The sequence below is a fragment of the Stylophora pistillata genome, chromosome 6, assembly GCF_964205215.1.
Source record: "Stylophora pistillata chromosome 6, jaStyPist1.2, whole genome shotgun sequence".
Classification (NCBI taxonomy): Eukaryota; Metazoa; Cnidaria; class Anthozoa; order Scleractinia; family Pocilloporidae; genus Stylophora; species Stylophora pistillata.
This window is the reverse complement of record NC_142524.1, coordinates 6,028,790-6,040,000: the sequence shown is the minus strand read 5'-3', so window position 1 is coordinate 6,040,000 and position 11,211 is coordinate 6,028,790. Positions and strand designations below refer to the sequence as shown.

The following is an 11,211-nucleotide window of genomic DNA, read 5'->3' as shown; positions in this document are numbered from 1 at the left end:
GGGTATTATTCACTTGTAACATGAAGGCTCAGAATTTGCCCCATTTTTCTCGAATTCGCTGATCAAATGGGAAATCGGGGTAAAGATCATCATATGGGAGCTTAGCGTGTTAGCCACTTGCGGATGAATTCGCAGAATTAATCCCGTTTCTCCAAAATTCATTGGAAAAAAACGTAAACTCTGGGTGAAGACTGGATATAGCAATATGGGATCTATTTCATTTGGAGAATGGATTCTTAGATTTTACCCCGTTTTTCTAGAATTTGTTGAAAAATGGAAAATTGGAGTAAAGATATAATACGGGAACTTTAGGTACTATCCACTTGTAGCATGAATGCTCAGAGTTTACCTCGTTTTTCTAAAATTCATTGATCAAATAGAAAATCGGGGTGAAGACGGCATATGGGAACTTAGGGTATGCCGCTACTTGTGGGCCGAATTCTCAAATTTTATTCCGTTTTTCTAGAATTATTAGAAAAAAAAAATGGAAAATCGGGTTAAGGATTGGCTATGGCAACTTGGGATCTATTAATTCGGAGAATAACTCTTAGATTTTACCCGTTTTTAGTCAAATTCACTGAAAAAAAAATGGAAATTCAGGCAGATGAGAACCTCGGGTATTATTCACTTGTAACATGAAGGCTCAGAATTTACCCCATTTTTCTCGAATTCGCTGATCAAATGGGAAATCGGGGTAAAGATCATCATATCGGAGCTTAGCGTGTTAGCTACTTTCGGATGAATTCGTAGAATTAATCCTGTTTCTCCAGAATTCATTGAAAAAAAAGAATGGAAAATCGGGTTGAAGCCTGGATAAGCAACTTGGGATCTGATTTCATTTGGAGGATGAATTTCTTATATTTTAACCCGTTTTTCTAGAATTTGTTGAAAAAAATGGAAAATCGGGGTAAAGATATCATATGGGAACCTCGGGTATTATCCATTTGTAGCATGAATGCTCAGAATTTACCTCGTTTTTCTAAACTTCACTGATTAAATGGAAAATCGGGGTGAAGATGGCATATGAGAACAAAAGGTATTAGCCACTTGTGGGCCGAATTCTCAAAATTAATTCATCCCGTTTTTCTAGAGTACATTGAAAAAAAAAATGGAAAATCGGGTTAAAGATTGGATTTGACACTCTAAGATCTATCCCACTCGAAGGACGAATTCTCAGAATTTATCCCGCTTTTCTAGAATTCACTAAGAACACAAACGTTTTTTAAATGTGGAATTTTTTTCTATCTTCCATTTAACTAAGACTAGCGAGTCGCACAAAGAAACACTTTTTGTAGTTGTAAGCTTCTCATTTATTTCGGACGCGTTTTGACCCCAATTAATACTTCTTTAGGGAATGATTACAATTAAAGAGGAACAGTACATTACATAGCGCGTTGTTGTGTCTAAGCTTTTAATTTATATAGAAGTTAATTAATTAATAATAGCTGAAAGCGGGCCGGCGTTATAAAAAATTCCTAATTACAATTAAGCTATTTGCGTATTGCTAACGATTAGCGCTAATCGTAGAATTCACCGCTGAAAAAAGAAATGGAAAATCGGAGTAAAGATGGCATATGGGAACTTGGAGTCTTATCCACTTGTAGCGTGAATCCTCAGAACTTACTCCGTTTTTCCAGAATTTATTGAAAAAAGAAATGGAAAATCGGGTAAAGATTGGATATGCGAGTCAGTGGGAGCCCCGTTTTTCTACTCATTGAAAAAAAAAATGGAAAATCGGGGTAAAGTAGATTAGATGTGGCAAGTCAATGGAATATATTCGACTTGGAGGACGAATTACTAGAAGTTTCCATGTTTTTCTATAATTCCTTGAAAAAAATTCCAAAATCAGAACAAGATGGCATAAGGGAACTACGGGTATTGTCCGCTTGTAGAATGAATTCTCAGAGTTTACCCCATTTAGGGGCGGATCCAGGAATTTTATGATAGGGGGGGGGGTCCAAACTTTGGTTCAGAAAGGACTGTTGTACTCTTTTGAGGCAAATGACTTCTCCCCCGCACCCCCCACTCCCACCAGTCGCGGTTGCACGTTATAATTCCTTGGCCGCTCACCGTTTACTTGGATTCATTAATTTAAAAAATCAGCCAGTTAAAAAGTGATATACTATCCTGCGGATGTAAGAATTTCAGTCCCAAAGTTGTAAGCGTCAGGTCTGAGAGGGGGGTCTGGACTCCCAGGACCCTCTCCCTGGATCCGCCACTGCCGTTTTTCTAGAATTAATTCATTAAAAAAAGGAAAATCAGGAAAGATTTGACATGACAACGTAGGTTATATTCCACTTGCGGTATGAATTGTCAGAACTTATCACGGCTTTCTCGTGACTCGTTGAACAAATGGAAAATCGGGGTAACGATTGGACACGGAAAGTCATGAAGTTAACCAATCGAATTGTCACGATTCCCATTTTTCGACATTTAATTGCACAAATCGGGGTAAAGATTGGATATGGAAAAGATATGATATTATCCACTGGTAGGATGAATTGTTATAATTAATCCCGTGTTTCTAGAGTTGATCGAGAAAGTGGAAAATTGGGGTGAAGATTGGATTTGGCATGTTAGGATATAATTATTCTGATTGCTGGATAAATTGTCAGAAGTTTAAAAAAGGGGTTAATAATGGATATGTCAAGTTTGGATGTATTGCACATGCAGAGTACGAGCTGTGAAATCGTTTCGATTTTCGAATGCACTCAAAACATGGAAATAGGTATAAACAGATATACTGCAATTGTAAGTTAGATCGCTGGAAGTGCACCCTTAATTTGCGTAAGAAAATTCTGGGTCGGGGGTTAGTTGTCGGAAGGCTACGCCCGGGTGAAGTTAATAATTTTTAGCCGGTACTTTGTAGAATCCCCTGCACCAAGCCTTGGGATTATTCGACAAATATCACTTAGTTTGAGGAGATTATTTTGCTGGAAAAGAGAATGTAGCCTTCCCTATAAAATATATATCAGTATGCAAGTTTTGGTGTTATGTTTCACCACTGTGATGTTCTGATTGTTGAAAAGGATCTGCATATTATTCACACCCCTGGAATTTAAATCAATTTAGCGTTAAAAGTGTCTTCAGGCAATGAGAAATTTTCCCAGAAGTCGCTGTATACACAGATGCATGTGCATATATTGACGGCAAACTATTGATTTACCTTTGCTTGACAAGCAAAGTGAACGTCTACGTAGAGGCCCACGGGTACTATTCACCGCCAGATAAAACATTGTAACAGAATAATTGAAGGGTTCATTGCAAAAGAAGCCCTTGGTGACTTAGGATGAACTACTGTCGTTCCATTCCAACGTGCTGCCTGTTTACTTGTGGAACCGAAGGAGAACTTAACATGACATCAAGAGTCACTTAGTAGGGCTTAACAAAAGAAAAATCTATGTAAGCAAAGGACAAGTTTTAAGTTTCTCTTCCAAATATTTAATGTCTTCCGATGACATTGACGTACTAATATGGCTGTCCTATTATAAACAAGATCATTAAGCTCACTTAAAAATAAAAAAGGGAACAATATACATTAAATTTATATCCCTGATAGAGTAGTTTTCCGAGATATTATGATTTCACATATTTGAAAAAAAGAGGAATTACTGTGTGACATAGATATATAAGTTGAAAATTTTAAAAGGGATAACTTAAGTATAGGTATGTGTCGGAAAAATTATCGTCTCCCTTTCTTTGTTTCTCTCTTTTCGTTTTCTCCTCCCTTTTTCTTTGTTCTTCTCTTCCTCTTTCCAGCTGCTCTTCCATAACTATTTTTTGTTCCAGCCAGTCCATGTTAATCACATGCTCTTCAAAACATAAGAAATGTATCACTTAGTACTATCAATATACGACATTTTACAAAGCTGTTTAGCCCTGAGCCTCTGTGGTTTAATACTTCCTTCAAAATCCGTAAACATGGCCGTCCAGTGATGGCCTTTGTCAAAAATATCACCACCAATGTTCATACTAGAGATACAATAACGTTCACCCTAGAATGCGCACATGAACCATTAGGGAGAGTACCTCTTTCCGTGCCAATACTCTTTGATATGCCTGACACCTAAGTCACTGATTATTAATTTTTAAGTAATGTTATAAGTGAGAAAACAGTAGTTTGATTGCTTCCCAGGGATGAAATGCATGAGTACTTCACTATGCCAGACACCTTCATCTGAAGTTGTGTGTAATTTATAACAGCCTTGTTCACTGGTTTTATTTCATGATAGGCAATAAACCTCAAAGTAACTTCAAGAACTCCCTTAGAACATTCAATTTAAAAGGGATGATTTCCTGTTGAGTTGTTAGGTTAGCCAAAATTCTGTTCTATTTTGAAAGTATAAGAAACCCTCTCAGGATGGCAGAGAAGTAATTAGTTTATCTCACCACGTGGTCCTCCATCTTGAGCCACTCACAAAAAAATTGATCAACAATCCTATTTTAAAGAGAACGAGAGAATATGGGTGGTTACCAGTTTGCTCGGCTCCCAGGTATTCAGGGAAAAACATAAGAGGATATGCAGAGGCTAAAGCCACTGTGTATCAAAGCATTCACTTCAATATATAAAAGTAATGTAAATTTTTCGTTTTTAGGGCAGATTTAAATGATACGACTTAAAGGATCCCTTCCAACCACAATACCCTGCGCGCCTCTATTATTGTTTTGATGCCTAGTCAAATAGAAAGAACAATAAATTTGGAACGCGATTGAGGAAATTCAAGACCTCAGTGAGGCAAATGTACTCGGATGAACGAGGATTTCTTTCCACTTCACGACTTGTCCAATACCGGATGGCAGAGAAAATGGCGGATTTCACATATCGTGCGCACAATGTATTGTGGTTGGAAGGGATCCTTTAAGCACATGCGACAAGCTCAAGGTTACTTCCCACTTTTGCGGGTGTCCTTCGGGAAAAAAATTGTTTGCACACTACAGTAGTTTCACTAAAATCTTAGCAAACTATATATCAGAAGAAAGCTTCATAAATGTTTACGCTAAAATTATGTCTCAAGCAACTTTTCTTTTAAGGACATGTCAAGATCCAATAAGGCATGAAAGGACCAAAGGCTCTTCTATTGAATTTATTGGATATGGGATGCTGCAGCACGAGCTAATTCGCTGCACAGTCTTATTCATTATTCACACTTATTACACAACACCTGTGCAAAGCATGTCAATTAAAAATAACAAATATGGTGAGTGCAGACTACTTTCAATAATTTATAGTGCAAGCAATTTGTTCCTTACCATCATTATTTTGTGTTTACTTTCCATTTACAGACTCAATTGGCTGTAATAAAAAAAAAATTTCAAAAAATTTTACCTTTAGTTACTTCTTAAAGTAAGAAATCACTAGACTAAACAACAAGTGTAGAAACTTAGACATGCTTAGGCTAAAACTCTGATCCAAAAAGAAAAAAGTACCCCCCTGCAAAAAAAAAAATTATACCAGTCTTTGATACCATCCTGTTACTCTCCAAAGTTTTTACACTTTTCTTTGCTTTTAATTTGTAAACACATATCATGCTTCTTCTCAATGGCAAGAGCCTGAGTTTCCAAGAAAACCCAAATAACCAGAAAGAGTATTGGCAAGAAAGATAACCAAATGAGCAGTGGTATAAAATTAAAGCTTGGAGCAATTAACTGACCTGAATGACTGCTAAACCCCATTCTTTTTTCCCAGGTCTATGTAAACTAGATTTTGAGCAAAGAATGCTATACCTCGCCAAACATCTGCTAGGATGACTCTATTAAAAGTGTGCATGATCATCATCTCTTGCTGAGATAGCACTCTTCACTTCAATGTTTTTATTACTACACATATGGAGGCTTTGGTAAGATTGTGGAAAGGAGGGACAACATTTGAGCAGCTAGAAGGGACCAAAATGACAGTGTGGCAGCCATTTATTCCCACTTGGATGGCAAAGTCTGGGGAACCTTCCCCTTGAAATTTAAAAGTTTGAATGTCCAAAAGGGTCCATTTTTGGTTACTATTTCCCAGGTTGGCTAAAAAGTATAGCTACTGAGGGAGAGTATGTGGAGGCAAGGTGGCCTCATGGTTAGTGCGCTTGACTCCGTATCAAGTGGTCCGGGTTCGAGCCCCGGCCAGGACATTGTGTTGTGTTCTTAGGCAAGACACTTTACTCTCACAGTGCCTCTCTCCCCCCAGGTGTATAAATGGGTACTGGCAATTCAATGCTGGGGGTAACCCTGCAATGGACTAGCATCCCATCCAGGGGAGAGTAGAAATAGTCCTAGTCGCTTCATGCTACAGAAACCCGAGTTAAGCTCTGGCCTAATGGGCCACTAGGCTCCTAAACAGACTTTACTTACTTTACTACGAGGGAGAGTAGTGACATTGAATTAACGAATAGAGTAGCTTTTACCTATCTGACTACATAAACATTATACATAGCAATGTTGTCTCTGTGATGTCTGTGTGGCCCTTGATTGATTTTAGCTTTGCCTTGCTCAAAAAATGAAATTGTGCTGACGACAACATTAAATTTTGGGATATGGTGCTGTGATTTCTAACACAGAATCTTTAATGCGATTACTGATGGTGAATGAGTTAATTACCATATTTATCCATGTATAAGTTGACCCCCATTTTCAAGGTTGAAAATCAGATTTTTCATTATTTCTAGTAGAGAAAAATTCAGACTGACAGAAATTTCCCATATGGTTGATCTCTTATTTCCGAGAATGTATTGAAAACACAGTGAATTAAAAAAAAAACCAGAGCAAAATGTAACCATGTGCTGTGAAGTTTAGTAGCACTTGTTTACATCCCCACGATTCATGATTTAAGCATATACAACCACTTCGATTTACTGGAGAAGTAATTCACCATCTTTTGTAAATCATTTTGAAAATGAAATCTTCATGCATTTAAATAACCTTTTGAAAGGAGATTTAGTAGACTGAAGGAACACCGAAGAGCTTTGAAGGATCGCTTGATGAAAACAGGTCCACCTTGGAAACTACACAATATTTAACATAGATGGTCCACGCACGTAACAAACAAGACTGCACAAGAAAACAGCATTTGCTAGGTCACTAAGTTTCTAATCATTCGCTGAAAATGAGAATTCAGCACCGAAGCTGTAAGGAAAATTGTCTGCTCTACAGATCAGAAGATACAATAGAAATCAGCCCCACTAGGTTTCTGTTTAAGCCACATAAAATTTATTATTTCAAACTTTTTCATCAATGAAGAACGCACTGAAAACTGACAAAACTTGAACACAATTAGAACTGGTTTTGTGAACCTGGTTTTCCTAATGGACTTCAGGCAATTGGATATGCTAATTCCTTGCATTGCTTGGGTCAGGTCTTTATCTGTGATCCGTGTAAAAGACGAGGGTGATTTTTGGGCTAATTTTTCCGTCATAAAGAGTCGATTTATACACAGATAAATATGGTAATACTTCAACGATAAATGTAAAGCATGGCAATCAACGAAATGATCAGTGTCTAATCATGAACTAGCTCTTTGTCAATGACAAGTTTGCAAAATTAATATTGGAGAAGGGTACATTACTTCATACAACAGTTACTATGAAACCATCATACTGAAAAATATGGCGACTGCTACACTCAACCAGAACTCTTTGTGCAAGAAAATCCTGGAACCAGTCATAAAAACAAGCAGTAAACGTCTGAAAAATTTAAACCTTGCATATCTTGTTGTTTTGTGAAATATTGCTTTCTACATGTGCCTTAGCCTACATGTAAGAGTAATGGTAAAATGTACAGGTGCCATCTTTGTCTGTCAGTGGATTGAATCTATTGGGTGAACATTAGAAAAATAATAATATTGATACAATTAAAATGAGGGTTTAGTATAGGTATGCTGTGGTTCAGTTTCATCCTTAGTTTAAACTTTTACTTTTAATAGAGGCCAAATTGATGGTGACACATCATCTCATCATAACTTACACCCTTGGAGCTACATTTTATCTTTCTTTACACAAAATACATTTTCATTCATACCATTAACAAAACCAAAGGAAAATTATGCTTACACCAAAGACAAAAAATAATCACAACATTTACCTTTTTATAACTAGTGCATAATTTTCCAAGAAAATGTTTACAATAGAGCTTACCACCTCATTGGCACTTTTGCTGCTGGTTGTCATCCATGCCTGCATGTATGAAATTAAGTAAGGGTGAAAAGATTAGTATTTTCTTTAATTGCAAAGATAGTTGCAGCAAGTGTCTCCACTAATATATAGATCACCAAAGGCTCACAATGAAAGCCAACAAGACCAAGTTCTTGCTAACACACGTAGGAGCAATAATTGCTAATAATAAGCAATACTGAATTAAGTATTCAATTGTAACAGAAATAAAGTGGCATACATCAACCACTGATTTCAATGAAAAAGCATGTTATTAAGTGAAGAGTAATTTTGCTGCAAATCTGGCCTCTTCTGGGCGAGCAAAGAGAATGATTTAATGCATTGTAACCCAACTGTTTCTTGCTGGAGAGCATGGGAGAGAGCACCCTATCCTTTATAAAAGATACCAGATCTTTATCATTACGTGTCAACAGTTTGTGAGTTAACTTTCCAGGATATATGTCTGACATCAACCATACCAGAGGTTGAATTTTTGCGTAGTCCCATACAATTACAATGAATACATGTCTTCAATTGTATCCATAATAACCATCAATGTAGACACTATGAGATTGCTACATGTAACATAATAAAAATTATAATGAGGCAGGAAGAAAATCACAAATTTTCGGTCTTTGAAACACAGAGATCTGTCTCGTTTTTTAATTACGTATCATCTAGTTTTGCATGTCCCAGACAAAATAATAAAAAAAAAATCATCCCTCGACACAGAAGGATTCAATGAATCCAGGTTAGTAGTTACTCGGACGCTTTATCGGTATACATCTGAAAGTATTTAGCCCGAAACTTGAACGCGATCTTTGAAGAATGGTTGTAATATTTAAATTTAACAAAAATACTAGCCTGAAGTGCAACCGAAACCTTACCTTACCGTACTAGTTCCGACAGAAAAGCACAATTTCGATCACCAACGCACTCCAAACTAATAAGGGAATCGAAGCCACGAGGCAACGTCAAATTCTCGTCTTCCCAAGCTTTCCAACGTATCGAAGAAAATTTCGCCAATAATTCGCGCTTAAAAACGCAACCAGAATCTTAATCTTTCACCGATCCGAACTGTCCCAAACGACACCAAGGATAGCTCATGAAACAAGGATATCCCGTGGAAATTTTTAACCTTCGAGCGCGGAAATCTTAACGATCTTCTTTCAATTAATATTTTTTGCATTGCATCCCTCCCCTAGTTGGGAAGTGACAAGCAAGAGACACGTTCACAACGCCTTTTGATTGGAAGAAAGAAAACCACATTCTATTGGTTATTAGTTGTGAAGACATAACTGTAACGGAAGACACAACTGCAACGCTACAGAGGTAAAGGAGAGGCGGGGCATGGATCAGAGGGTATTGTTTACCTTGTTCCAGTCCCTCATGGTCGTGAGTTCAAAGTTCACAAGTTAATAAATTAAATGTAAGTTCTTCGACGACATCCTCGGTCTCAAAAGTTCTCATTCAAACCCTAAGCACTTAATTACGTAAGAAAATAAAGCATCGTGTTTGTTTGGAGATCGAGAGAAGGAAAAACAATCACCTTAAAAGCCAGGTTAGGAAAAAAAATTACGGCATCAAGACTCATTACTGATTTAAGTTTCGGGTCTATTTTGATGCCAATGTTTGGTTTAAAAAATGTATCTGTAAGCATGATTTTGAGGCCTTGACCACCGATGTACTGCAGGTCTCAGACATTTTTTTCAACCACATCTCCAGGGAATGAAAGTCACATGCATGACCTATGACCATAGCGAACTCAGTTACTTTTAGCGATGAAGGGCTAACCGCTAACGCTCGAAACGTCAGCTTTGAAACTCTTTACGGTGGCGAAACCACATTATCAACCCAGTTGATAAAACCCAAATCACCTTGTCACTCACCGACGCAACACCACAGTTTCTTTAGAATCTTGCCCCCTTTATTGATTTACCTAGAAAGCTCTCGTTCCTGCTCCTCGTCACGTGGATTGGAATAAATGAAGTGTTTTAATCCTATCAAAACACCAATGACGCGCGCTAAGCGCCGTCATTTCCCTAAAAACGAACATTCCTGCACACTCCTTTCTTTCCTGTGAACCCTTGGCTCTTTCCTTCTCTCCGATCATTAAACAGGAAAAGTTGAAATTACGGTATAGTCTTACATACTCTAAATGGCTGTAATAACTAAATGGCTGTACAGGAAAAGTAGAATATATAGTGTACTCGAAATTTCTCTAAATAACTTCATATCACCGAAAGAGAAATGCGTGCCAACTTCTCCCTCTTTTCCTTAATTTTGTTTTTAATGGACACGTCCTCTCGTTTGTTGTTTCTTCTTGTATTTTCTGGGTTGCGTGTCGATATTTCATTTATGAGAAATGATAAACATGTCATTTATTCCAGGATTACGAAAAAGTGTCTGGGATAATTCTGTTATCTACCCGGAATGAAAAGTGACACATATGTCGGTAAGACCCCAACAATGAGATATCTTCCTTGATTCAAACACCTCATTAGGCGAAAATGTCACTTGACCAAATGGCACACGCTCACTCAAAAGGTCTCTCTGACCTTGCCTGTAAGACAAAACGACTCGAAAGCTCCTCTGAACTATAATTAGTAATTAACGATTACAAAGGACAAAGACTATTTAATTTCTGCATCTAAATATGGAACAAAAAAGTGGTTTCAAATGTGACCTGTCAAATGATCTTTAAGAAATCTACACGTTACTAGCAGGTGATTTTGCCTTAGCAGCCCTTAATTGACAATCTTCCAAATTATTTTCTACTCTTTCTTTCACTTATAATGTTTTCCATGACTTAATATCAAATTGTAACTCTTCATTAATTTTCTTTCAAACCGCAAAGTATTCTAGCGTTGGTCCGTCATTACATCACGTTTTCGAATTGAAAATCGATTGCCACAAAATGGTACATTGTACATTATACATATTTACGCACTTGTATTTTCGATTGCGATGTTTAATTTAGCTATCAATCTTGAGTAACACTAAAGCAATCTGATGAGACAAGAATCTGTAAAAGGCAGCGAGCTTGTTAGAAGCACTCTTCATAATATCTGATAAATACAAT

General features: G+C 37.2%; 1 long non-coding RNA gene across 20 annotated transcripts; it reads right to left on the bottom strand.

The window, feature by feature from the left end:
- Positions 1–3,418: 3,418 nt before the first annotated feature.
- Positions 3,419–10,035, bottom strand: LOC148727941 (uncharacterized). Of its 20 annotated transcripts, XR_016002483.1 has the most exons (7): positions 9,017–9,439; positions 8,062–8,153; positions 5,652–5,697; positions 5,392–5,431; positions 5,251–5,293; positions 4,390–4,438; positions 3,419–3,812 (listed from the first exon to the last, which is right to left on the bottom strand). It is a non-coding gene; the product is annotated as an uncharacterized LOC148727941 (long non-coding RNA). The 20 variants fall into 20 exon arrangements; XR_016002495.1 differs by lacking the exon at positions 9,017–9,439 and adding an exon at positions 10,019–10,033 and having other exon boundaries at positions 5,251–5,431; positions 8,115–8,153; XR_016002501.1 differs by lacking the exon at positions 5,392–5,431 and having other exon boundaries at positions 9,017–9,430.
- Positions 10,036–11,211: the final 1,176 nt, after the last annotated feature.